At 47.1% G+C, this 27,965-nt stretch overlaps 1 pseudogene; it reads right to left on the bottom strand.

Moving 5' to 3' along the window:
• Positions 1 to 8,374: 8,374 nt before the first annotated feature.
• Positions 8,375 to 27,965, bottom strand: part of LOC119186801 (uncharacterized) — an 81,629-nt pseudogene continuing 62,038 nt past the window's right edge.

Raw genomic sequence — 27,965 nt, 5'->3', positions numbered from 1 at the left:
CATGGCTTTTAAACATTTTGTTTTTAAATACTTGATGTGCGGTACGAAGGTCAACTTGTTATCCAAGATTAAGCCTAAGAATTTATGCTCCGCATTGACAGACAGACGTTGACCGTTCAGTTCAATGTCAGGTTTTGAGTGCACGCCTCTCTTTCGGGAGAACAAGACACAGGTACTTTTTTCTGGGTTCAGCCGGAATCCGTTTTCCCCATTTGGACACCTTGTTTAAACCTAACTGAACCTGCCGCTCACACATTGCTAGGTTGCATGACTTAAAGCCAAGCTGGACGTCATCGACATATGTGGAATAGAACATGTTGCGGGGGATGGACAGGTGCAAGGAATTCATTTTGATAATAAAAAGTGTACAACTAAGTACACCACCTTGTGGTACCCCCGTTTCTTGCACAAATGTTTGGGAGAGAATACTGCCCACACGGACACGGAATTTCCGATTGGACAAGTAACTCTCGATTATGGAAAGCATTCTACCGCGCACACCCAGGTGAGACAAGTCTCTTAATATGCCGAAACGCCATGTTGTGTCGTAGGTCTTCTCGATATCGAGAAACACAGAGAGGAAGTATTGTTTGTGGGCGAAAGCGTCTCGGATCTGTGCCTCGATACGCACCAGATGGTCGGTGGTGGATCTACCCTCTCGAAACCCACATTGGTATGGGTCGAGCAGATTGTTTGTTTCTAAGTAGTGGAGTAAGCGGCAATTAATCATTTTTTCAAATAGCTTGCAGAGGCAGCTTGTTAACGCTATAGGTCTGTAACTTGATACAGTAGAGGGATCTTTTCCCTGCTTCAAAATTGGAATTATAACAGCCTCCTTCCAGGAGGAGGGGATCACACCCGAAAACCATATGCGATTGTAAAGAGAGAGGAGGGTTTCTTTAGTTTCGGAGGGTAGTTCCTTCAGCATCGCGTACATTACGTTGTCAGAACCTGGGGTAGATGTATTACAGCAGCTGAGTGCTGTTCGCAGTTCTGCTAAGCAGAATGGTGCATTATATGCCTCATTTCTTGCGGACTTTCTTTCTAACTTTTGTTTTTCTGTTCGTGCCTTGTAATTCTGAAAGTATTCGGAGTAGTTTGAGGAGCTCGATATGTGTTCGAAATGTGTGCCAAGAAAGTTGGCTTGATCCTCCAAGCTTTCCCCGAGGCTATTAACTAGTGGAAGAGAATACGTTTGTTGGCCCTTAATTTTCTTTATCTTATTCCACACTTTTCCCTCGTCTGTGTACGAGTTGATACTCGATATAAACTTTGTCCAGCTCTCTCGTCTAGCTTGTCGACGCGTTCTCCTTGCCTGCGATTTGACCCGCTTGAAATTTTCCAGGTTTTCTGCTGTAGGGGAATCGCGAAGCAACGCCCATGCTTTGTTCTGAGTGGTCCGCGCTTTCCTGCATGCGTCGTTCCACCATGGGACTCGCCGTTTAGAACACATGCCAGTCGTTTTGGCAATACATTTAGATGCGGCATTAAGTATAAAAGCTGTAAAATACGTGACAGCGTCATCTATGGTCAGGGCAGACAGCTCAGTCCATGTCATGTGTGTAAGAGTTCTATACCCTTCCCAGTCAGCTGAGTCAATCTTCCATCGAGGAACCTGCGGGGGTAGTTGATCTTTGTTCGGCGCACTCAGGATGATTGGGAAGTGATCACTCCCATAAGGGTTTTTAAGAACGTTCCACTTAAAAACAGGTAAAAGGGACGGTGATGAAATGCTAAGATCTATGGAGGAGTATGTGTTGTTTGCAAGGCTAAAATATGTAGGCTCCTTCATATTTAAAAGACATAAACTAGAAGAGAAAAGGAGCTGCTCAATGAGACGTCCTCGCGCATCACAGTGAGCATCGCCCCACAGGACATTGTGTGCATTAAAATCACCTAGAACCAGAAATGGCTCTGGGAGTTCATCTATTAATGATTCCAGATCACGTCTGTGTAGCTGTTGATGCGGTGGTATGTACACAGAACATATGGTAATGAGTTTGTTAAAAAGTACAGCTCGAATGGCCACTGCTTCCAGGGCCGTTTGGAGCTTCAAATGCTGGCATGCTATACTACGATCGACTATAATGGCTACACCGCCAGATGGTACGACAGGATCCTCCCGGTCTTTCCGGAAAATAATATATTGTCGTAGAAAGTCCTTGTGCTTAGGAGTTAAGTGCGTTTCTTGCACACATAGCACTTTCGCGTTAAACTTACACAGAAGCTCTTGGATGTCATCTAAATTTCTAAGCATTCCCCTTACGTTCCACTGTATGATTTTGTCCATTGTGGAAATAAAAAAGGAAAAAGTGCTGTGTGCAAAGAAGACGGGGATTAACTCATTTTACAGGGCCTTTGTCAGGCCCTGTAATCGGCGTTCTGTCCTTTTTGGGGCGGTCGAGCGAAGCTCGCCGCTCCTTCGGCGCTTCCTGCGCCGTTTGGCTTGAACTGGTGTCCATAGCCTCTTGCGAGGCACTGGACACCCGCTCTAAAGAGCGATCTGTGCGTCGCTTAGACTTCGCCTCGATCGACGAAGTCTTTGTCCCCACCGAGCTGGGGGTTGATGAAGCCCCCTTGGCCTCGTGATTGCCCTGGCTGCTGCCAGAGCTTGTAGAGGCCACTGGTGTGGACAGGGTGAATGTGGGCAGGGCAGCGCTGGCTGCTCCCGCCGTAGGGGCTTGTGGCGTTGGCCTCGGCACGCTAGGCGCGGTCCGGGCAACTCCAAGGGCCTTTGTGGTGCCGCCCCTCATTGCACCACTTCGGCGAAAGGTGTTTTTAGTGCCAATGTTAACGACATCCGTTGTCTTGCTTCCCTGAATATGATATTTTCCTTTACTTTTATAGCTATTATTTCTTTTTCTTTTTTCCAGGCTGGGCACGCTCTGGAGTATGCGGGGTGACTACCTTCGCAGTTAGCACAGAGGACCTCATCATGTCTACATTCTTCAGCACTGTGGCCGGTTGTGCCACACTTAGCACAGATCAGCTGCCCTCGGCAGCTCTGGGATGCATGACCAAATCGCTGGCATTTGAAACAACGCCTCGGGTTTGGAATGAAAGGTCGGACATGGAGTTTTACATAGCCAGTTTCGAGAGTTTCAGGTAAAGTGGTTGAATTGAAGGTGAGTATCAAGTGCTTTGTTGCTATTTCATTGTTGTTACGTCTGATTTTGATGCACTGGACATGTATCACACCTTGGTCCTTCCATCCATCAAGAAGCTCTTCTTCACTCAGCGTCATCAAATCTTCGTCCGATACCACGCCCTTCACTGTATTCATGGTACGATGTGCGCTCACCGAGACGGGGATGTTGCCAAAGGCTACAAGGTGCGAGAGTTTATTGTACTGTTCTTTGTCTTTTAATTCAAGAAGCAGATCACCACTTGCCATCTTCGTGGCCTTATAACCGGTTCCAATAGTCTCTCTCAAGCACTTGGCTACAAGGAAAGGTGAGATTGCTCTAGCTTTTGTAGACGATTGTTCGCAGTGAAGGACATGGTATTTTGGGAAAGTTTCTCTGTTTTTAGGCCAAAGTAGTAAAGTTGCGTCGGTGCGTACCCTTTTCGAGGCACGATCAGTTAGCGAGGGGGTCGAGGATCCCATGGGAAAATGTGGATTTTTCGGTAACGGCGCCTACCACCCACCATGGAGTCCAACAAGGGGACGTGGCAGAGCATGTGGGCATGTCTGCGCAACGCCAGCAGTACGCAGTTACTATAACCCAATATGGTTTACCCTAGTTTGGATAGCCACACAAGGTTAACCCTTGCCGCCAGGAAAAATTGGAAGTAAAATGAAGTGAGGAGGAGACAGGAAAGATGTAAAGTGAGAACAAAAGACGAAGATATAGGGAGAGAGAGATAGGAAAAGGTGACTGCCGATTTCCCCTGGGTGGGTCAGCCCAGGGGTGCCGTCTACGTGAAGCCGGGGCCAAAGGGGTGTGTTGCCTCTGCCGGGGGGCCTGAAAGGTCCAATCACCCAGCGTCGGCTCAACCCCCAGGATCCCCTTTTCCCCGGACACGGCAAAGCTACGCACGGCTAGGCGTGGGAGGGAGTAGAAACTCCCCCGTTAGCTCGGGTCCGTGGTGTCGCTACACACCAAACGCCTACTTGCGCAGGCGCCCCTGCGGGCGTCTACTTAGGGCAGGTAATAACCGCAGAGCCTAACCACGAGATTGAAGTAACTAGAAGAATAAGAATGGGGTGGAGTACATTCGGCAAGCACTCTCAAATTATGACAGGTAGATTGCCACTATCCCTCAAGAGGAAGGTATATAACAGCTGTATCTTGCCGGTACTTAGCTACGGAGCAGAAACCTGGAGACTTACAAAGAGGGTTCAGCTTAAATTGAGGACGACGCAGCGAGCAATGGAAAGAAAAATGGTAGGTGTAACCTTAAAAGACAAGAAGAGAGCAGAGTGGATTAGGGGACAAACGGGGGTTAAGGATATCATAGTTGAAATAAAGAGGAAATGGACATGGGCCGGGCATGTAGCACGTAGACAGGATAACCGCTGGTCTTTAAGGGTAACTAACTGGCATCCCAGAGAAGGGAAGCGGGTTAGGGGGAAACAGAAGGTTAGGTGGGCAGACGAGATTAAGAAGTTTGCGGGTATAAGTTGGCAGCAGCAAGCACAGGACCGGGTTAACTGGCGGAACATGGGAGAGGCCTTTGTACTGCAGTGGACGTAGTCAGGCTGATGATGATAATGATAGATTAGGCGTAACAACGCTGGAAGATTGCAGGCCTTCCAGTTTTTGAGCTATTGCTCGTCTGTCAGTGGGAAAGCTTTGTATTGACAAGCAATCTGCTGCAGTGGTTTAGAAATTATGGTGCTGTGCTGTTGACCCAAAGGTCACAGGTTCACTTCCAACAGCACCAGGTCCTTGCTAATATTTTGGTAGAGATGAAATCTTTTTGTACTGTGCAATGTCGGTGCATGTTCAAGAAGATCAGTGGGCAGAAATTGGAGCTTTCCATAAGCACAACATGCGTCATAATTGCATTGTCGCTGTGGCTTATAAAAAACAGATAATAATACTAATATTACTATTTAAATTATTTATTATTAAATTACTAGTATTATTATTGGCATTAGGGGACTTGTTTTTCTCCTAGCATTTTTGTAATGTGTGTTACCAGTAAAACCTACTTTCCTTGTTTCAGAAATCTCAAAACAAAACAACGCACTCGTACGAGAGCCAACCTGTGACATTCGCATCAGTGTATCGACAGAGAAGCTGCACACACTTAGTGCAGCAACATCCCCTCTTCACCCTAAGCATCGAAGGTAGCTGGTCCGTTGCGTGGTCCACAAAATGTTAGCTGTGTGCACCAGGCCAAGAAGGGAACGGATTAGGAGTGCCGCAGAGAAAATGATCAAGGCATACCCAGCCACTCTTGAATATAGTAGTATCAATGGCTCCTTGCTTGGTAATTGCTATGACTCAATTTTTCAACAACACGAGGCGAGAGTTGAAATTATCTATCAAAGCAAGAAAACTTGTCATCGATTCCTGTGTTGGCACAGAAGAGTTTGAAGATGTCATATGGCTCTATGAATTGGCAACCATGCGTTCTGCTAACTGATGAGCTTGATGAGAAGTAGATTTTTTCAGCCAGAAGCATAGAAAAGTCCAAAGGACAAGGATTCGCCTTTGGCCATGGTGCCCATGGAAGATACATATGGGCGCAACAGCAATTCATAAATATTGCAAGTCCCTGTGCACCGCCGGCACATTTATTTTAATAAAGAGGCGCAGTCTGCGCAGATCAAAAGCCTTGCAAAAACAGCTACTGGCAAAGCCAAACTTAACCTTGGAAGAGGCCGAAGCGATAGCACTATCAGCCGAAACGGCAGAAGATGACGCAAATAAGATATGGGGTGATGCAACTACCGTACTGAAGGTTGGCGCGCAAAGCGTGTTGACGAACGAGCCTGCGCTAAAATGCGGACGCTGCAGAAGTAAGAAGCATAACAGCCACACTTGCGGCTGGGCCAAGAGTAGGTGCTATCGCTGTGGTAGGCCGCGCCATCTTGCGAAAATGTGTTCGAGCGACGCGCCGAGGAAACCTGAAACCGGGCAGACGGACGGCATGCGGGGACGAGCACTGGCGGTGGCGGAAGACCGTGCGGAGGGAAACGTAGACGAAGCCATGCATCTCTGGACTTTGACTTCATTTCGGAAGTGGCAGTTAGAACCCCCAATCCACAAGACATTCACGTGGTGCAGCGTTGACATGCCAATGCCGATAGACACGGGGTCGCCCGTCTGCGTTGTACCACGGGAAATTTATGAAAAGAACCGGGAGAGATGGCCGACATTGAAACGTTCATCTGTCAAGCTTTCATGTTACCTTGGCAAGCTCCCCGTTCTGGGACAATTGGACATGAAGGTAGCCTACAAGGGTGCCGTAGTAGACTGCTCCTTGGTAGTATTAAACTGTCCCGGTCCTAGTCTATGCGGAAGGGACCTAATTTTTCAGTTGAGCAATGCAGGGTCACCTGTCCTTAACTTTACTGCGGAAGCCGGATCGCCAACGAGTCTCCCGGCCATGGACAACATCGTCAACGAGTTTCAAGACATTTTCAGCGCGGAACTCGGCTGCATCAGCGGTCCCCCTGTGCACCTTCAACTCCAGGAAGGAGCTACACCCAAGTTCTGTAAGGCACGATCCATTCCTTTCGCTCTCCGTGATAAGGTTTCTCAAGATCTTAACAGACTCGTAGCAATTCGCCATTTGCGGAAAAGCGAGCGCCACCTGCTGTCTAAACAGGGAAGCAGCGCTCGCGCTTTTGGTTGGAAAGGCATTCGTGAACTAACATGTGCTAGGCAGTGTTCGGCGGCTCGCGTGCGCTTGTTTTATTGATTTAGTGTTGTTTCTTTGCCGGAAACGTGCGCTGCTTACAGAAACATGATAGAAGAAGAAAACATCCCGTTTGCGTTTGTGGAAACGGGATGGAGCGAGGATTTTTCGCGTTGCAGCCTGAGCAACGACGTGTGGCGGTACCTACACTCCGCTACTTCGACTGTTCGCCAGGCTCATCGCGGCTGGTCCTTCAAAGAAGAAGGATACGTCAAACACTTGAAGTTGAACCTCCAAACATCTGATGACGAACTAGGTCTGGTGAGAGCGGCGTGCGCACCGTCCATGAAGTCCGGCGTGTATGTAACAACGGCATGGTTCGTCGTGGCTACCGGTCGCATCGTTGGAGCGCACTGCGACTGTGTTGCTGGGTGAGATATTTTGATTTTACTAGCGTCTGTAGTGCAAATCACCGATTGCCGAAAATGTGTGTAAACAAATGTTGCGCCTATGCGCTTGCGAGTGTAATGGGAGCATGCAGTTCCCTTATCGGAACATTACGTTCTCTTCATAGGACAGGAGTTTACCCCAGTGCTTATACCTGCTGCAGCTCCCGCTTTTGTGATTATAAACGACCCGTGCTACTATATCAATCATGGTTTGCGCTTATACATCAAAGCGCAGCCTCGCGCACTAATGGCAGCTTTTTTTGCGAACCGTTACAATGTACGGATATACGCGAGACTGTGTGCTGCCGTGGTACACTTTGTTGCATTCACAAGATCACGTCTATCGAGTACTTTACTTCATTGCGGTGCTACCTAAAAAGCTCGATGTTGCAAGACGCGGGCTTAGCGTCTGTAAATACATGTTCGAGGTTGTCCGTTGATTTTGTGAACAACAGTTTTTTTTTTCTTTCAGACTTAGTGAAACCTGCCAACATGTAGCAGGCCTGCTGTTTAGTGCTGCCGCCAGAGCTGAACATGCACCGTCCTGCACGGACGTACCCTGCAAGTGGATAGTCCCTGCTGATGGTATTACTCCACCAATGCATGTCCTTAACGATCCTGTGTTGCCCATCTTGCCACTAAGAACTTCGTGTTTCAGCTAAGTATATACCTACAAAGTACCCTGTGCAAGCATATTATGATCGCGATATATTTTAATGGCACAAAAGCAGCTCAGCCATACAGTGCCGAGCACAAAGCATATTGCATGACACAGTGCAGGTCAAATACGAGTTCGAAGGGTAGTAGGTTTTAGCATGTTAGTTAATCATGGTTGCAGAGAATACATAGCGCAGTGTAAACGCAGGACAGCGCTTGTCCTGGTACTACCCGTCCCGTGTATTTCATACTACAATGGAGACCGCTTTCAGAAACCTTTTAACAGCCGGGAATCCAAGCATAATAAATGGTTGGAGACGCAACTTGCACTCCAGGATTCGTGTAAGCAGTGGATGTTCAAACCAGTAAATTACCGCTATTGTGAACATGACGTTGCGTTCACATACCATTATGTGTCATTCACAAAATATACACAGAGAAACAGGCTCGCAGCGTTGCATTTTCATGACTGCTTGCTCAGTCATGCCAGTTTATTAATAAACAGTGTTACATCATTTACACACCACAAAGCACAGTACACGAACAAACACACTTCTTCATGTGTTGAACAGCCATGCTTGTGCACGTGCATATGCTCCCTTTCTCAACACAAATGTACTTATCACTCACATGTGTGCTCTCTTTAGCAGCATAACTGAAGTACCCTATTTTCTGTTTACTTGCAGCAAAGAAACCAGTGGCAAGAAAGCCTCTGGGTGAAATCAGATTCCAAAAGTATTTCATAAACAAGTCTACACGTGGGAAACGGAAGCGCGATTATGACCCCTGTGCCGATGGCCCACTTCCTAGTCCACATGCCATTCAGTCACTGAGGGATAAGCTGGCAACCGCCTGTCCCGATCTGCATGCTCTGCGATACATGTGCCACGATAAAGCCAAGCCAAAGCCACCATGCAACATAAAGAAGCCCATAGAGGACAGCGATGACCTCTGGAGCGAGGCTGCAGCAACTGAGGTACAATCGTACATGAAAACAATGAAGCCACTAAGCCAGACAGAGAGGGATCTGATATGCCACCAAACAGTCGGCCAAGCATCTAACAAGAAGTGGCATGCAGAACGGGTTGGACGGCTAACAGCATCTATGTTTAAAAGGATCTGCCGGTGTACAAAACCGGACAGTTTGCTAAAGGCACTACTGTACCCTTGGGACAGAGCCACTTCCGAAGCAATCGTATATGGCAGACAGCACGAAGCAGATGCCGTAGCTGCTTATGTGAAACTGTTGCAGGCCAGAGACTCGAGCGTGGCAGTCCGGGAAACTGGACTTCACGTCCACTGCCAGTACCCCTTCTTGGCTGCTTCACCAGACAGAATTGTTGTTGTAGATGGAAAAGAAGGCCTACTAGAAGTGAAATGCCCTTTTTCAAAAAAAGGGATAACGTGTGAGGACGCCTGCAGTGACAGAAACTTCTGCTGCAGACTCACCGAAGAAGGTGCAGAGCTGAAGCGGGACCACGCCTATTTCTATCAGGTGCAAGGCCAGATGGCAGTAACGGGCCATAACTGGTGAGATTTTGTCATATGGACTGAGGGAAACGCACCAGGAGACCCCCCACATCTCCATGTTGAAAGGATAGAGTTCTGCGAAAAATTCTGGGCTCAGGAAGTACTGCCAGGACTCTTGCACTTCACTAAGCATGCACTTGTACCCGAAATCTTGACACGGCATGTCAAAAGGCTTGGGCGGCTTTACACGTCTGAAACATACGTGTCTTTCAAAAAATTCAAGGCTGGATTTTATGTCTGCACGCGTCTAGATGGCCTAAGCATCAAAATAAAAAAATTGAAGTAAGATGCCTCACTTTATTTATAATCGCTCTCTTCTGGGGAGAAACAGTCTCATGCTTTTTTTTTTTTTCAGTTAACTTCTCAAGGAGTGCACTGCAAAACTCTGTGAAATTCATGGCAATTGTGGCATAATTATGTGTAGACTGTTCAGCTATACTTGTGAAACCAATGCATGGCTCTTATAGTCTGAAAGTAACTAAGTAACAAAGGCTTATTGTGACTTATGTAAGATGGGACAGTGTAACACAGGCAAACAACCTGTTTCATTATTTGTGACTTAGAGTAAGGCAAATGGGGCTTGACGTGGCTTCTGAAAGCTGTCGTGAAAAGCGCGAGATAAATTCCAACTATATGGGGCTTCAGTAGCGTGGGTCTATTCAGCACAAAGGTGAATATAGCTACTGTGATATAACAAGATTGATTGAAAAATGTTTCATAGTTACATTTATTGGTTACAGCAAGTTTGGTAAAACATTCAAAATGGCACATCATTCCAAAAACAGCTGACTTCTGTTACTGCCTTGGCTGCAGCCACCAAATCATTTCCTAACTCTAGCCAGCTCAGGCCAATTTCAAACTTGGCTTCCTTTTGAAAACTATGCTCGTGCTCTTGCAAATCCTAATCTACCTCTCGAATCAAAGGCAGCCTGTAGTTGCTCAAGAGGCAACAAACTTCAAAAACCTGCTCAGCAATGTCTATCATGGCGATAGGAAAGGGCCTATCCAAAATATGAAAGCTTTTAGCTCTTGCAATGGCTCTTTCAACGTGCACCCTTGCAGAAGCCTGGTTTCGTCAACTTTATTTGCAGGCATCTGCTTTTGGTGAGGCTCTCGGAATGGAGGCCGATAAACTGTTATACCTGCTGGCAAGTAAGGAAATGTAAAACCTTTATCAACCATTATTGCATCTCCTGGCTCCAGCTTGTCAAGAAGACCACTACTTTCCAAGATTGCTTTATCCGAGCTAGAGCCTCCCTAGAGGCGAGACACATAAGTGATGTATCCATCTGGTGTACATCCAATAAGCGCCTTGTACGTGTTGTAATGCTTGTATGGTGAGAAGGTTTGGAGCTGTGCGCTCAATGACGAAGGCCTCTGTATTCTCACCTCTGTGGCATCGAGAACAAGACGGGTGTCGGAAAAATCAGAGAAGCACTTCGGTAGGTGGGATCTTATGTCATCTAAAGTAGGTAAGGGTGTCAAGTGCCGAAGCTCTCGTTGTAAAAAGTTAATCCATGTGGAAAAAGTGCGGCTAACTAGACTTTCTGACATCAGGAAATTCCTGGCCAGTTCTTGCCCTTGCATACCTGCCCTGAGCCGAACTAACACCATGAAAAATTCTTTGGCCAGATTGCCATTTTTTTTGGTGCCACGAGGGTCATTATGCCGTTTTTTATCTGAGCCCCAGTACAACATTTCTCTAGCGCGTGGTGCAAAGTATTCAAGCAAAATATTGAACACTTCAACATTCGGCAATCCAGTGTAGTACATGCAGTCCTTTGGAGTGGCTAGAGTAGTCAGGGTGAGACACCTTGACATGGCTGCATCTAGCTGCACCTCTAGCTTTGCATTTTGTTTCTGCAACTGGAGGATAAACTTCTGCGAATTTCCTATTTCTTGCTCCAGGACTTCAATCTTCTTAGAAGCACAGGCTTGACAGCGGCAATCTGACCAGATGTGCTCCTTTATACCTGCAAGTGGCACAGAAAAAGCGCTCGTCAAGCACCTTAGAGCGCCCTCTGCAAGTCAATGTTACACATATGGACATACGGACTAGAAACAAGCTCTACAATAAGCCTATAGCTGAGGAGTTTCTATCTGCAAATGCAAAAAGGAGTTGCAGCATTGGCATCATGGTACGGGAAAAAGCCGAAAGGAGCATTGCACTCTGCAAAGTGCATACGAACTCACCATTTTCGGGTTGCTGCAGCTCCATCGAGTCCTGATCAGGTACATCATCCTTTGTAGCATCCAAGCCTTCGTCAGGATTCTCTGCAAGCAATGCAACAGCATGACATCTAATTGCTTTGTATGAGTGTGTTACTGCAGAAATGGGCCACATGCAACAAGCAGCACCAGGATTCATATCGTGGTATGGGGAAATGCTGAAAAAACATTCAACTCTGCAAAGTGCACACAAACTTACCATTTTCCAGTTGTTGCAGGTCCACCGAATTCTCATCTAGTACACCATCCTGTGCAGCACTAGTGTCCATGTTGAGATTCTCTGAAAGCAACACATCAGCTGACCATTATCCTCTATATGAATGTGTCTGCAGAATCAAGCCAGCTGAAATCTGAGCAATCACATGATGCCACGAGAAGAAACTCAAAACAGCACTTAAGTTTGCAAAGTGCAAGCAATCTCACCATTGGGAGGATCCTGCAACTCTGGCGTGTCATTAGGAGTAGCAGAAGTGGCTGTCGTATCAAGCTCCCCTGAAAGAATGGTATCGTGGTTATGCACAGGTCATTTGCTGACAATAAGCACCTAGGGTGAGATGTGCATAACAGCCACATATTGGGTGTCTAAGAAATAGTGACAATCAGAGACATGGCTGAGCGGAAGAGTTGTTTGAGGGGTTCAAACCCCCGAAAATTTTCAGCTTTGCATGTCTATATATTACACGCACACATACCAACGCACACACGAGCATAAAGTATGGTTGAATTCCACCACCGAAATATGTCTGGCTACCCTACTGGTGACAAAGGCATTGCATGCGGCATTCACAATACGACTTCACAACCTAAAAACACGCTGTAAATGCGAGAAGCAGCGGCAAAAATGATCGAGTGGGCAATAAATCTATACAAGTGCTCTCACGGTGCCGCAGGCACGAGAAACCTCGCAAGCACTGCCTATCACACTACACTATCCACTGCGAATCGCCTCGAAAGTGGTTGGTTTCTCGTGTGGCCTCGCCCATGATGAAAGCAGTCACAAAATACCAGACGGGAGCGATGCAGTACAGCCGTCCAGACGATAGCCTAGAGTGCTCGAACGGCTCACTAGAGTGGTACCGGGCTCGAAACAAGTATTTATTATACATTCACATTTCCACTGACTGTGCTTTAGACCGTACATCTTTAAAAGCTGGAGTGAGTCCGGAAAGCAAGAGCGACCTTCGTAAATGCACGACAGAACTGACCGTTCACGCGCTCAGACAGATGTGTGGTTGCCTTCACGAACATCTGCTCCTCTATTCTGCATTAGCAGTTTTTGTCCCAGTAAATATAAACTGAGATTGTAGCGCTTACCTTTCTGTCGCTTCCACCATCGGCTATGGCGACGCACAGCAGCATCGCCGCGACTTCTCACGTAGGTGAACACACTGGGGACGAAGTCAGGATGGTTCTTGAACTTTGACGGCCGTCCTGCAGTAAACGTGATTTCTGATTGCACAAACCAAGTTATAAGCACTTAAGATTACCGTACCTGTTATGAAATGCACGCTGCAGATCCGAGAATGTTTGTTGGGCGCCCACGGCGAACCGTCGGCATTCTGTCTCGTCACAGCAGCTACCCAAGCATCTCTCTTTTCGGCACGTAGCCTCGCGGACGGGAACCTGTAAAAATGCGTGCTTCCTTTCTGAGTAAAATAATTCGTGCAGCCGTAGGCCACACAGTGCGCTGGCATTTCTGTACGCTGCTAAAGCGAGGCGACTTAGTTCAGTGACGGCACAGAGATGCACGAGTGACGGCCGGCCCGGCTCGTGTTTTCCAACCAAAACCAAAGCGCCCATAGAGGGCGCCAGCTGCGCCGTTACCGTGCATGCGCAGAAGCTTTTCTGCAAAATGGTCAATTGGGGTGTTATCACCGGTAGCGCATGCGGAGTGGGCTACGCCCATTGTGCCTGTCTTAAAAAAAGATGAAACAGTTCGAATTTGCGTCGATTTCAAGATCCCGTTAAATCCTGTATGCGAACTGGAGCAGTACCCATTGCCGGTGATTGACGATATGTTTGCATGCCTAGACGGCGGAGAGTAATTAAGCACTCTCGACTTACGTGACGCGTATAATCAAGTACCGCTTGACGAAGAATCGCAGAAGCTATGCGTAATTAACACACATCGAGAGCTATTTTGCTTCAAGAGGCTGCCTTTTGGCATAGCGTCTGTCCCAGCCATCTTCCAGCGAAAAATCGAAACAGTCCTGCAGGGCCTACCAGGCGTGCAAAGCTTATCTCGATGATGTGTTGGTTGCGGAACAACAGGGAAGCAGCGTGACCCTGTAGTTGAAAAGAATTTTCACCAATTTCTCTTCTAATGTGCCTTCGCTTATCTTCTTTAAACCTTCCTTGATCGTCCGAACAGCTCGTTCAGCGAGCCCGTTAGACTGGGGGTGATACGCAGCCGTACAGAGGTGTGATGTTATTGTTCTTCACAAAAGTGGCGAATTCTTCACTAGTACGCTGACCACTGCTGGGCGGAATTACTCCCAGCTAGAACGTGAGGCCTTGGCCCTTGTTTTTGGGGTGTCGAAATTTCGCGACTATCTCCTCAACAGAGATTTTACCTTGGTCACAGATCACCAGCCGCTACTGGGCCTGCTGAAAACGGAGAAGCCGACGCCAGCGTTGGCCGCAGCACGAATACAGCGCTGGGTTCTCTGCCTTGGTGGATTTCGCTACAAGCTTCAGTATTCGCCCGGTAAGCTGCTACTAAACGCTGACACCGTCAGCCGGCTACCGCTGCTGCAGACTCTAGTTCCACCGTCAAAAAGCGAACCCTCAGAGTATGTTTCCGCTCTAGCGAGTTTCGATGATGGTACTATGTCTGTCAAAGAACTCCAAGCTCCAACTGCGCGGGGCCTCTTACTAGCGAGGGTCGTGGAGTACACCAAGCAAGGCTGGCCGAAACATGTAAAGGACAGAGAGTTTGTGCCATTCTCGGACCGCCGGTTAGAGCTATCCGAAGCTCATGGGTTGTTATACTGGGGTCATCGAGTTGTTGTTTCCGCAATAGCACGAGAACGGGTGCTATATATGCTGCATGAGACGCATCAAGGGTCATCGGCAATGAAGGCTGTCGCCAGATCGGCATTCTGGTGGCCGGGACTAGACCGAGAGATAGAACACGTCTCAGCGTCGTGCCACAACTGCACGCCAACCTTCCTTCCCAACTCCCTCTCCCTTCCTATGCTTTAAGTACAGTGTTCACGATGAATAAACGTTTTCAGTCCCCAGCGCTGGTCTCGCCTGTCGTTCACGCGCTGTGTGTGCGCCGGCTATGCAACAGTGGCGACGAGGATGGGATCTCAACCCACGCGGGCATAGCCCAATGGTTGTCGTTCATGTTGCAGGCCGGGAACACTGAAAACAGCAGGGGGCTTTCGACTATTCCTCATCGAGCAGACGACACTACCTCGTGAAAACGCAGCGTGCCCTTTGTGATGTTTAGGTATGGGAGGATGAACCGGTACTCGGCGATCTGCCCTGCGCAGCCTTCGCGGTGGTTGAGGTGCAGATCGACATGCAGCACGCGGTCGTCGTGATGGAACGTCGTGTTGAGTTCCAGTGGTCGTCGTCGATGGATGAGGAGAACCGCTTGTGCTGCACAAACACGCCCAACTGTGCCAGTGTGCCAAACGAAACGACGACAAGCTCACGTCCAGGTCATACGTGTGCTGAAAAGCCTCCAGGGGATTGGGAACCAACCACTGAAAAAGAGCCTTTCCACAGGCCTTGTCGCGACTGGCACTACACCACGCATGACCAAGCTGAAGATATTTTGTCGCCGGGCCAAACCAGACAACACCGGTCAACTCTGTAGTGCAGTCTATGTGATAAATCGCCTCCTTGTGGAGGTACTTGACTGCTTTACGGTACAACTCGCTGAAGGAAAATGTTGCATCGGCATCCACCAGCGGAGTCTGCTCGCTGGAGAATGTCCGATAGGCATCCAGAAACTCGTTGAGACCTTCTCTGCCATCCGGTGGGATCCACCAGAGTTGGAGTTTCAGCTGATCGTAGCTGGTAGGCATGCTGTTGCCATCCTGGACCATATTGCCGCGCTGTCACTCTCCGCGCGGCCGCAACGTGAAGGGCCAGATTTGCATTCTACGTAGAAGTTGCTGTCAACGTTCAAAAACTTGTCAGCCAGTGCATCGGGTTTCGCAGAACCGCGCCGCATGACGTTGCAGCACATGGCGCCAACGCCATCGAAGCAACAACACGACTAACGCAAGGCACAGAACACCTACCAGTTTTGCGCCAAGGAGCACCTATGTCATGTAGGAAGAATTTTTCCTTCCTCCATGACCTATGCCTATGTCACGTAGGAAGGATTTTTCCTTCCTCAATCCCATCTTCGTCGCCCGGCTATGCAACAGTGGCGACAAGGATGGAATTGAAACCCACGACGAAAAAGAACACGGCGAGAAAAACCACGGTACGGCATTTCAAGAACCTGCCGCAGTGACGACGGCAGCCATGGCCCACCACCAACTTCCCGAGTATGATGGCGAGAGAACCAGATGACTTTTCGCGCTGACCAGAAGTGCGAGCGGTACCAGACCATGGGAACCCGGTGTGCATCATCTCCTGAAATCAAGCAAAGCGGTCACTCTTGTTTCACTGTCTCTTCTTCTACAAGCACATTGATAAAGTGGTAAACTTCTTGGAAAGGATTCCAAAGTATGAATTGCATGTCACTGTGGAGTAGCTAGTAAAATGGGGGCTGAGCAGCTCTTTAGCAATATGTTTTATGCTGAAATATCTGCATGTGTCTGGTTGTTTATGTAAGTGTACTACATAACGTCCTACCCCTTTGCTGTCACACGGGCCCCCGCGAACACCCTTTAACTCCCTCGTCCTTACGACAAGGGCGACGAGGTCCGTGTCACAAAGCCACCCTTAAGCAAACGTAGGTAGACGGAGCCTTTTGCAAATGGCGTTCGATGATCTCCCTTTGCAGTAGAACGAGGTACTCTCGGCCCCAGTATCTGCAGGTACGAAAAAATTTCGAGCACCAAATTGCCACAGTGAGTACAATATTACGTTTTTGCAGTATTAAACATTATTTTGTTGCAGTACTCATTCACAACGTTTTTGTTTACATGCATACATGCTCGCCGGCGTTCAGCTACTCTCCAAATCGATGCCCTCCATACCGTGCCTCGCGAGTGGTGCCAGGCACCACCATTAAAAAATATATATACTTTGTCTGTGCGTGCGGTTGTTGTCGCCGTGTTTGCACTTTCCCGTGAAAGGAATGACTGGCAGTGCTGCGTCATCGTCAGCTGCTTCGACGGCTGCAGGAATGGGTAATAGGACACGACCTAATTCAAGGGAAACTTGAAGTGTGCTCCCGATGAAAGAAAACACAATAAATTTCGTGCACATAGTGGCCCGTGTCTTATCGAGTTGTGCTCCGCTGCTCTTTCCACCCACCGCTCGCTTGTAAACCCGCCAGCACAGAACGGGGAAGAATTCAAGAGATAGAAAGACTATGAAGGTGCAGAGCGGCAAGGGAACAGGACAAACTCCAGAACTTCCTAAAGGGTGACCGGGTGGCAGCACCAAAGCGCCCTGCTGTACAAACGGAAACGGAGTCACAAACGAAAACGGAGTCATCCGAGGACAAGTCGGGTGAATCCTGGGATAAACTCTGCTACGAAGGGTCACTGAGGCAGGAACGCCGGGCACGAAAAGCAGGCAAACACATTGCCTCGCAGGACTCCCAGGCAAACAAAGATTCCAGTGCAGAGGAAGATAACAACAGCACTAGAAAGGCCCCGGCCACCCTATCCCACGCAGCTGAGCAAGAGGAGAAATCACATGAGCAGGAGTTTCCGACATTGATTTAATCTGATACTGGAACTCCGCGAGACAGAGGGATAGGCAAGGCAATGCCCCTAGCAAAATTGATGAAAGCGAACAGAAAACTTTTGGCAGCTGAGACGGCTGAAAACGAGATAGTAGCAGCACAGCTGGAGCGCATAATTGATGAGATCTCAAAAATGAAATCTCTAATTTTGGAGGCTACACACGAGGTTGCAAGCCTTCAGGGAGAGTTACTAGCAGTCCGAGAAGCAATGGGGATGGGGCAGGGTCCTGCCAAAAGTATGGCAGATGTGGTACGCAGCTCCGCCCAGGGGGAGCTTAGTGGGAAATTGGGCTCACCCAAACAAAGAGAGGCCATAGTGGTGAGATCGACCATACACGGAACGGACGAGCTATCAAAACTGGTAGCACATAACATTGACCCTTGCTTCCTCGAACTGAAAGATGTTGAAATGCGACCAGTTCGGGGTGGGGTGGTGATTTCGTTCACCTCAAAACAGGCAACTGCCTCGCTCCAGAAGGAACTGGAAAGCAATGAAGCCACGAGAAAGGCTATTGAGGTGACGCAGAGAAGAAAACGGCTACCACAAATAAAAGTAGTCGCAATTAGTGAAGACTTATAAGACGAGGAAATCAAGGTGTGTTTGATGACCCGAAACGACCTGCGATGCACTCCAGATGATTTTGTTTTCACCAAGACATGGAAGGGAAGGGGGGAATGACCAAGTGCTTCGACATCACCGGGCGAGCCAGCGAAGCATTGATGGGGCGGTCACATCTCAATATCAAGTGTACCCGCTGTCGCTTCTTTGACAACACCTTCATTCCATTCTGCAAAAACTGCGCTCAAGTCGGTCACGTAGAGAAGTTCTGCAAGGGGCAGTCAAGATGCACTGACTGCGGAGGGGCACATCATCTCAGGCAGTGGGGAACACACAGAACTGCTGTGCCTGTGAACGCGAACTCCCCCTTGCCAGAAGAGACCACTCGTTCTTGAGCCTGGACTGCCCAGTGTTAGACGGCAATATTATACCAGAGAAAACAACTGTTCGGATCTTAGGGATGTAGTTACAGTCCAATCAGCGATGTCTCCACACACTGAATATGCTTAAACGAACAGCTCAACAAATTGTTCGTATGATAGTACGAATAACGAACAATCGTGCTGGACTGAAAGAACAAGACGTGCTTCGTTTGGTAAAGAGCTTAGTCATCAGCAGACTAACATACTCGCTACCCTACCACAACATGAATAGAGAGGAGAAAGAAAAAGCAGACAAAATAATAAGGATGGCGTATAAAGCGGCTCTGCGACTACCACAAAGCACTTCAACTGCGAAGCTATTAGCGCTCGAACTTCACAATACATTTGATGAGTTGGCTGAGGCACAAGTAACCACCCAGATTAACCGCCTGCTACAGACAGTACAGGCACATGGAAGAGCTAAGGAATTGTCGTGCTCAGTCAGAGCCTGGTACAAAATATGCCCCCTACTGAAGAACATGGACCCAGTTTTACATGCTGGAAGACGTAAAGCAAGAGCCGTTTACATAGATAAACAGACAAAATATCTGAATACGGCGAGATTTACTGACGCTGCACCATATCAGGCAAATGCAAAGAACATGGTGGCCGTGGTCACAGACCGAAAAGGAAATGTCACAAGTTGTGCCTCCATAGCCCAAGCCTCTATCACAGAAGCGGAGGAGATAGCGATCGCGCTGGCAATCAAGGAGGGCAGGGTGCGAAAAGCTCCAATGACAATAATCACAGACTCGAAGGCTGCATGTAGAAATTACGAAAAAGGTAGAATATGTATGAAGGCCTTCCAAATTCTAACCAAAGCTCACAAGGACTTCCCAATTGAATACACCCAAACCATTATCTGGGCGCCAGGGCGCCAGGGCGTCACCGGGAACCAGTTTGCGGATGAGGTGGCTCGAGGCTTCACAGATTACCGAGCTTCCTTGCACACAGCAATAGAGGATCCAACGCCCCTAGACCCTAACTTTGGTGCAATTCTTCAGTATTACAGGGACATTAGAAAAGTGTATCCAGCACCGCATAAGAAACTTACAGCAATGGAATCGGTGGCATTACGCAGAATCCAAACAAACACACACACGAACTTACACAGGCTGCATGTATTCTACCCCACAGCATACAAAGATATATGTCCGTGGTGTGGGGCCACACCAACTCTGTTTCACATCACGTGGGAGTGTACGCATCACAATGAAGAACACCACAACATGAACAACACAGAGGAACAATGGGAGGCGCTGCTGTCCAGCTCAGCCATTGTTGATCAGCGCTGGCTGGTCCAACGGGTAGATGATGGCTAGGGCCAGCGGAGCCCTGGAATAGGGGCCCGACCATTTGGAATGCTCCGCGTTATGCGCAAATAAAGTTTTCTCTCTCTCTCTCTTTGCCCAGTGTTTAAAGAGGCACAGGCAAGAAGGACCAGAGAATAACTAGCCCATCTATAAAGGCCTAACTGCAAAACAAACTAAGGAAAAACAATAGAGAAGAAGAGTCCATTAGCCGAAAATCAAGAGAAAGGAAAAAAGGCAAGGGAAAGGGAGAAAATAAATAACATGAACGGAATGCAATCACTGAGCATATTTCAAATAAACCTAGGACGCTCATTCCAAGTTACAAAGAACATTAACAACACTCATTTAGATCATAAACAAGACATCTCTTTTTTTTACAAGAACCATACTTTTTAAAAAACAAAGTAATAAGTTCCCATTAAAAACTCGAATTATACAGGGCAGCGAAATTCCGAAAACCGCAACAATAATACATAAGAAAAATATCGAAATATTTCCCATAAGAATAACAAAAACAATGATAATCGTTAAGTTGACTTAGAATAACGTAGAATTAATAACGATAAACTGTTACTTCCCACCAGACAGATACACTATCTCTATTACTGGAAATCGAACAATGCCTAAGCCAATTCCAGCCGGGAGAAAATGTACTCTTAGCAGGTGATTTCAATTCTAAAAACACCTTATGGAGAAGAGATATAATGGACAAGAGAGGTTTAGAGTTAGTAGAATTCGTAAACTGCCACAACCTCAATGTGATCAACAATCCCCAGGCACTGCCAACTTTTCAGACTAAAAATGGAAGGAGTTGGATAGATGTCACTATCTGTTCCACGCCATTGCTCAGGCAAGTAAGAACTTGAAAGGTGATGCAACTCTCTAAATAACAACTATAGTCGTCGAGCACGGCGCAATTGTAAAGAAACACTGCGTTGGGCACAAGGTGGCCAGCGTCGCTGCCAACATAATACATTTAGCGATTACGTTTTCATTTGAAATAATTTTAATGTTTTGTTCACTTCAGACCTACTGAATATTGTGTTTTTGTAAAAACGGCATAACGATAATTCACAAAAATAGCAACTGGGATGAAATTAGGATACTTCTGCGAAAATCAAACAGTGCTGGCTGAGCCCCGTTGCATCAACTATTATAACGTTGTTATTGCCGTGTGACACTCCCACAACTCCACCTCCGTCGAACTCCCTAGGGGAGATTTAGGTTGACGGAGTTTAACAGAGTTCGGTGGTGGCCGTGTAACAGGGGTATTAATTAGAAAAGCTCGTCTGGAACAACCGTTTTGTCTCAATATCATAATAAGACATAATGCCTGAACAAAAACTTGTGTCATGTAACAACAATGAAAGATCTGGGCCATGGTGCAGTGAAATTTTACAAGACGTCTCTTGTGCGACATGAACCCAAGCAGCTGAAATATGCTCATTAACGGCAAGGCAGGACCATTCCAGATGCCAGCGAGAAAGGCTGCTGCGGATCACCAATAGGAAGGGCCATGCAGCCTAGTGAAGAAAGAACATGAGAATGTAAGGTTTTAACCATGCTGACAAACAATAGACCTCTCCCTGTTTGTAAACAGTGTGACGAAGCGCATCGGCATCGCGCCGAGCCTGCTTCATATGCTGGTTGGCAAAAAGCTGCCATTTAGGCAAGGCATCTGTAGGGAAACGCAATGGAGCTTTCCGAGTATGTACAGTCTCTCCCTGAAAATGTTTGCCAGCAATACGTTGAGAAGCTACGTGTCGACGGTAAACAGTACCTAAACCCTACACTATTTCGGCGCAGAAAAATGATCCGAAGCGACGACCCAACGTTCAGTTTTGGCAACGTTTATATATGTATATATCTCTTTAACACAGTGGGCCGTAAAGTGCCGAGGCTATGAAATCTTGCAGATCTCTAAAGGCTTATGGTCTTGTTACGGAAGAAAATGATCTCCGACATGGCTAGCAACATGGACTGCTGCTTCCTAAATGCAAATTTAACGCTGTCGCAGAGAACTACGGGCCAAGCCCTACGAGGCCTGGGTGCTCCTTCTACATGACGGCAGCATGAGCACGGCACACTGCACTTGCATTGCTGGGTAAGTTACCGTAGCCTTCATGTCCATTATTTTTGTTACTTGCGTTCAGGCATAAGTGTATTTTCTTACCACCTTGTGAAGCATGCAGGCGTACAAAGCAGTCTTGGCAATGTAAGCGTACAGCGTGCGCCTCATAGCCGCTCTAAAGCAACTCGCGCTTTCTAAATTGTTCATAGTCGTCACAGCATCACTCGGCCATTTTAGATTTATGATGTTTTTGTTACGTGATCGCTAACAACTGTATCATGTTTCTTGAAACTTCATATGTTTCACAGAATGTATACACAGTGAAACACAAACTGGCGATGTTCACATTGCTGTACGCAAATAGGTGTGCGCTCTCTCCATTGCATGCAGGTTGGTTATGCAAAGCTACGTTTTTTTGTTTTTGTTCTGAAAAAAAAAATGCACAGCGTTTCATGGAAGCCCTGCTATGAAACTGACACCATATCAATGATCTCAGCTTCAGCACCTTAATGACGGTTTGGCCCTTGCTGTTTTTTCTTTGAAGCGTCTTGGCAGCATTGTTGAAAGTCTAATGGTTTTGGGAAGACTTGCATCGCATTATTTATGTTTTCTTGGAGACTAGGAGAGATGCGTACACATGTGGCCGCATTGCTGTTCAAACTGCAGCTGTTGGTGTCATCTTGGTTTGGGAGGTCCACAACGCCCCATTTTTGTGAATGGAACAAAGTTTGAGAGAGCATGAGCGCGAAATTTCGTGAATTAGTTGATTCGAGAAACTGCAGTTCGTGCACACGGACTAAAAAATTATTGCTCAGGCAACTCGCATCAGTGACAATAGAAATGTCAAAAGTGAAAGCACAGGATGAAGTCCCACGTGTATGTTACACCGTTCATTACATAATTCACAACATTCAAGTAAAGTTAAACTCAATTTCTCATTCAAGTAAAGTGAAACTCAATTTCTCATTCAAGTAAAGTTAAAATCAATTTCTTCAATATGACTGCAGAACATGATGATGATATATGGTGTTTTTTGGCGCAAGGGCCAATTGATGGCCAAAGAGCGCCAGTTCATGAAACAAGAATGTGGACAATGATTGTGATTAGCGGCTGTATAAGGGCCATAAAATTCCTCGCAGTAAAGCGGGTAAAAACATACAAGTAATAAAATCATGACCATGCCGTGAAAGGTGTGTGTGGTGTGAATAGGTGTCAAAAGTTGGTGATAATGAAAAACGATGGTGGACATGTATGCCATTAGCACAAGTACCTCACACGTTAGTACCCTTGCGCGCAAGGGCCGTGAGGCAAGTGCTTTCCTGTATAGCCACCACAGCAAAAACCTCTCTAGAGAGGTCGTGCTACGGTATGCCCGAATATATGATATGAAAATTTTGAATTTCCTTTAAAAACGCTAATAATGATTTGCGACTAAAAAGCGGTTCCCTACCGACGAACATTGCAGGGTGCAAAGGTATATGTTGTCGGTAGGGTAATGGAAAGTGTTGTTTCCTTACAGTGTCCAATTGTTTGCACTCAATTAAAATGTGAAGGACTATCAATACTTCACCACATCTGTCACACAATGGTGGATCGCCACCGGACAAAAGGTGTGTGTGTGTCGTGTATGTGTGTCCTATCCTGAGTCTCATTAGTATTACCTCTGTATGACGCGATTTCGATACAGGCAGCCAATGACCAAGGTGTGGCTTAATAACGTGTAGTTTGTTTTGTGTGTGTGTATCCCACTTGCTCTGTCAGTATACTCTGAGGTTTCGTTTGAGAGACGGCTTAAGATCAACGGCCGGGATTGATATGGGTGTAGGGGCAGTGCTTTTGTGGACGGATGCAGCGAGCTGATCCGCCCTCACGTTGCCTTGGATCTCACGGTGCCCTGGCACCCAGCACACCACAGCATGTTGGTTGAGTGTGTAGAGTGTGCAAAATAAGGAGTAAAGTGAGACAAGGACAGGTTTTTTTTGTTTTTTAAGACTGTGCAGAGCCATTACCACACTGAGGGAGTCTGTATAAATTACTGCTTTTTGTATTTGTAATTGTTTAATGTGTTTAGCTGCCACAAGTATCGCGTAGGCTTCCGCTGTGAAGATACTTGTGCCTGGATGTAGAGGGCCAGCATCCGAAAAGGATGGGCCGACAGCAGCGTAGGACACAGAGGAGTTAGTCTTGGAGGCATCTGTAAAGAACTCAGGACGTGTGTATTTGTGTTGAAGTTCCAGGAAGTATGTTCGGATATGGGCAATAGGCGCATGTTTTGTAACTTCAAGAAAGGACACATCACAGTCTATAGTCTGCCACTGCCACGGTGGCAGATATGCTACAGGAGCCATTAAACTATGTTCAAGTGAGACTCCCGTTTCCTCAGCTAGACTTTTCAGGCGAACTGAGAAGGGCTGCCTCATCGAAGGCCTGTTTTGAAACAGAATGGAGCTCGACAAATCAATAATAGTGGAGTATGAGGGGTGCTTCTTATCTGCTTTCACCTTAAGGAAATAAACAAAGGACATGTAAGTTCTCTGCAGATGAAGCGACCACTCATTCGACTCAACATAAAGGCTTTCTACGGGGCTGGTGCGAAAAGCACCCGTAGAAAGGCGGATGCCCAAATGGTGCACGTGTTCCAGCATCTTCAAAGCACTTTGTGTTGCAGACTAATAAACAACGGCCCCATAATCTAAGCGGGTGCGAATGAGGCTTCGATACAGATTCATGAGACATTGCCTGTCACTACCCCACGTAGTACGTGACAACACTTTTAAAACATTCATGGCTTTTAAACATTTTGTTTTTAGATACTTGATGTGCGGTACGAAGGTCAACTTGTTGTCCAAGATTAATTCTAAGAATTTATGCTCCACATTGACAGACAGACGTTGACCGTTCAATTCAATGTCAGGTTCTGAGTGCATGCCTCTCTTTCGGGAGAACAAGACACACGTGCTCTTTAGTGGGTTCAGTCGGAATCCGTTTTCCTCTGCCCATTTGGAGACCTTGTTTAAACCTAACTGAACCTGTCGCTCACACACTACCAGGTTGCAAGATCTAAAGCCAAGCTGGACGTCGTCGACATATGTACAATAAAACATACTGCGGGGGATGGACAAGTGCAAGGAATTCATCTTGATGAGAAAAAGTGTGCAGCTAAGTACACCACCTTGTGGCACGCCTGTTTCCTGGACGAATGTTTGGGAAAGGGCCGTGCCCACTCGGACACGGAATGTCCGGTTTGACAGGTAACTTTCGATTATGTGGAACATTCTTCCGCGCACGCCAAGGTGGGACAGGTCTCTTAGAATTCCGAAACGCCATGTAGTATCATAAGCCTTTTCGATATCGAGGAATACAGAGAGAAAATATTGTTTATGGACGAAGGCGTCCCTGATCTGTGCCTCGATACGAACAAGGTGGTTTGTGGTGGATCTACTTTCTCGAAACCCGCACTGAAATGGGTCGAGCAAATTGTTTGTTTCAAGGAAATGTACAAGTCTGCAGTTTATCATTTTTTCGAATACTTTGCACAAGCAGCTTGTAAGTGCAATAGGCCTATAACTTGAAGCTAAAGAAGGGTCCTTGCCCTCTTTCAAAATGGGAATAATAATAGCCTCTTCCAGGAGGTAGGGATAGTGCCAGAAAACCAGATAGCATTGTACAAACAAAGTAGGGTTTTTCGTGTTTCGGCTGGTAGGTTTTTTAGCATTTCATACACCACACGGTCAGAACCTGGGGCAGAAGTGCTGCAGGAGTTTAGAGATGTTCGGAGCTCCGCTAGACTGAAAGCTTGGTTATATGCCTCGTATCTAGTGGATTTGTGTTCGAGTTTCTGCTTTTCTATTCTTCTTCTGTATTTTTGGAAAGTGTCAGTATAGTGGGACGAGCTGGATACCCGTTCAAAGTGTGCCCCGAGGAAGTTTGCCTGATCTTCCAAGGTATCACCTTGAGTGTTTACGAGTGGAAGTGTGTGTACTTGTTTTCCTGCTATCCTACCGACCATGTTCCAGACTTTTGCCTCCTGTGTGTATGAATTGATCCCTGTCAAAAACTTTTGCCAGCTTTCTCTTCTGGCCTGCCGACGCGTTCTCCTTCCTTGAGACTTTATTTTCTTGAACGTGTCAAGATTTTCCGCTGTTGGCGAGTTGCGCAGCAATTTCCATGCCCTGTTCTGTTCCTTTCGCGCATTACGACACTCCGTGTTCCACCATGGGACGTGTCGTTTGCCGGGCATTCCAGATGTTTGCGGTATGCACCTGGCTGATGCGTCAGTTAGAAAAGCTGTCAAGTACTTCACAGCTTCATCATGTTTAACCTACATATGTCTGTCCAACTCAAACGTGTAGTGTTGTGGAACTGTTCCCAGTCTGCTTTGTTTATCAGCCATTTGGGAACATGTAGAGGACATTCATATGTTGTTTGTGAACTCAACACTACAGGAAAATGGTCACTTCCATATGGATTGTTTATGATTTTCGATTTCAATAGGGGTAGAAGTGAAGGTGATACGATGCTGAGGTCTATAGACGAGTAAGTTTTGTTGGCAACGTTATAGTAGGTTGGCTCTTTCCTATTCAACAAACAGGCGCCGGAAGAGAAGAGAAATTGTTCAATGAGACGACCTCGTGCATCACAGCGAGAATCGCCCCACAGTCCACTATGTGCATTTAGGTCCCCAAGAAGCAAATAAGGTTCAGGTAGTTCGTCTATTAGGGACTGAAATTCACGTCTTTCAAGACGTTGGTGGGGAGGTACATACAAAGAGCAGATGGTGACGAGTTTGTTTAAAAGTACCGCTCGAACAGCCACCGCCTCAAGGGATGTCTGGAGTGGTAAATGTGTACACGCTACTCCTTGGTTAATAATAATGGCTACGCCACCGGATGACGCCACAGCATCATCTCGGTCCTTTCGGTATATGGCGTAAGCACATAAAAAATTTGTATTGGAGGATTTCAGATGTGTTTCCTGTACACACAGCACTTGAGGTGAGTGTTTGTATAAAAGCTCTTGGACGTCGTCGAGGTTTTTAAGCAGGCCTCTGACGTTCCAATGTATATTTGTGTTTCCATATTGGAAGTAAAGTAGTGCTGTGTGTACGTTAAGGGAGTGACTTGTTTAAGCTGAAAGGTCGAGCTCAAGTAACAGGGCTATTATCAGGCCCTGTTATTAGCTTTTTGGTTTTCTTGGCGCGCTCCAGAGAGCCGCGCCGCTCTTTTGGCACCAGAGGTGCCGCCGTATCCATTGCCTCCTCGGAGGCACTGGATGCCCGCTCATGCGAGCTGGTTTTTCGAAGCTTGGGCCTCGCCTGGCGAGGTGAGGCCTTGAGACCCGAGGACCCTGGAGTCCCTGGTCTCTGTTCAATAGTAGGCGGAGTAGACTCAACTACTGCCGCCTTGGGGGCAGGCGCCACAGCCAATGGCTCGCTCTGCGCAGGCCAAAGGAGTGGCGAGGGCTGGTGCGACACTGCCCCCTGGCGCGCCGCATCAGCATATGTCGGGCCATAAAATGGCGAGACTCTTTTTCTTGCTTCTTTAAATGTAATGTTTTCTTTTATCTTTAAAGTGATGATGTCTTTTTCTTTTTTCCAGAAAGAATAAGAACGTGAGTACGCGGCATGATTACCGCCACAGTTTACACAGTGTGCAGGTGCTTCGCAGTTGTCGGACGCATGGCCCACGACTCCACACATAGCACATGTTTTCTGGCCACGACAGCTTTGCGAGCCGTGGCCATATCTCTGACAATGGAAGCAACGGCGGGGGTTGGGAATATATGGCCTCACAGATGTCTTTGTGTACCCAGTCTGAATTGTTTCCGGCAAATCGCTCGAAGCAAAGGTCAGTACTAAGTGTTTTGTTGGTATTTCCTTTTGATCTCTTCTTATCTTAATACGCTGTACGTTTGTCACATTCTCGCTCTTCCATCCTTCAAGAAGTTCAGCTTCGGTCAGGTCAAGCAAATCTGCGTCCGAAACGACCCCGCGAGATGAGTTCATAAACCTGTGTGGCGTAATACTGATGGGTGTGTCT

Source organism: Rhipicephalus microplus, chromosome 6 (genome assembly GCF_043290135.1).
Source record: "Rhipicephalus microplus isolate Deutch F79 chromosome 6, USDA_Rmic, whole genome shotgun sequence".
Classification (NCBI taxonomy): domain Eukaryota; kingdom Metazoa; phylum Arthropoda; class Arachnida; order Ixodida; family Ixodidae; genus Rhipicephalus; species Rhipicephalus microplus.
The sequence above is the reverse complement of the archived record's forward strand: the minus strand, read 5'-3'. Positions and strand labels throughout refer to the sequence as shown.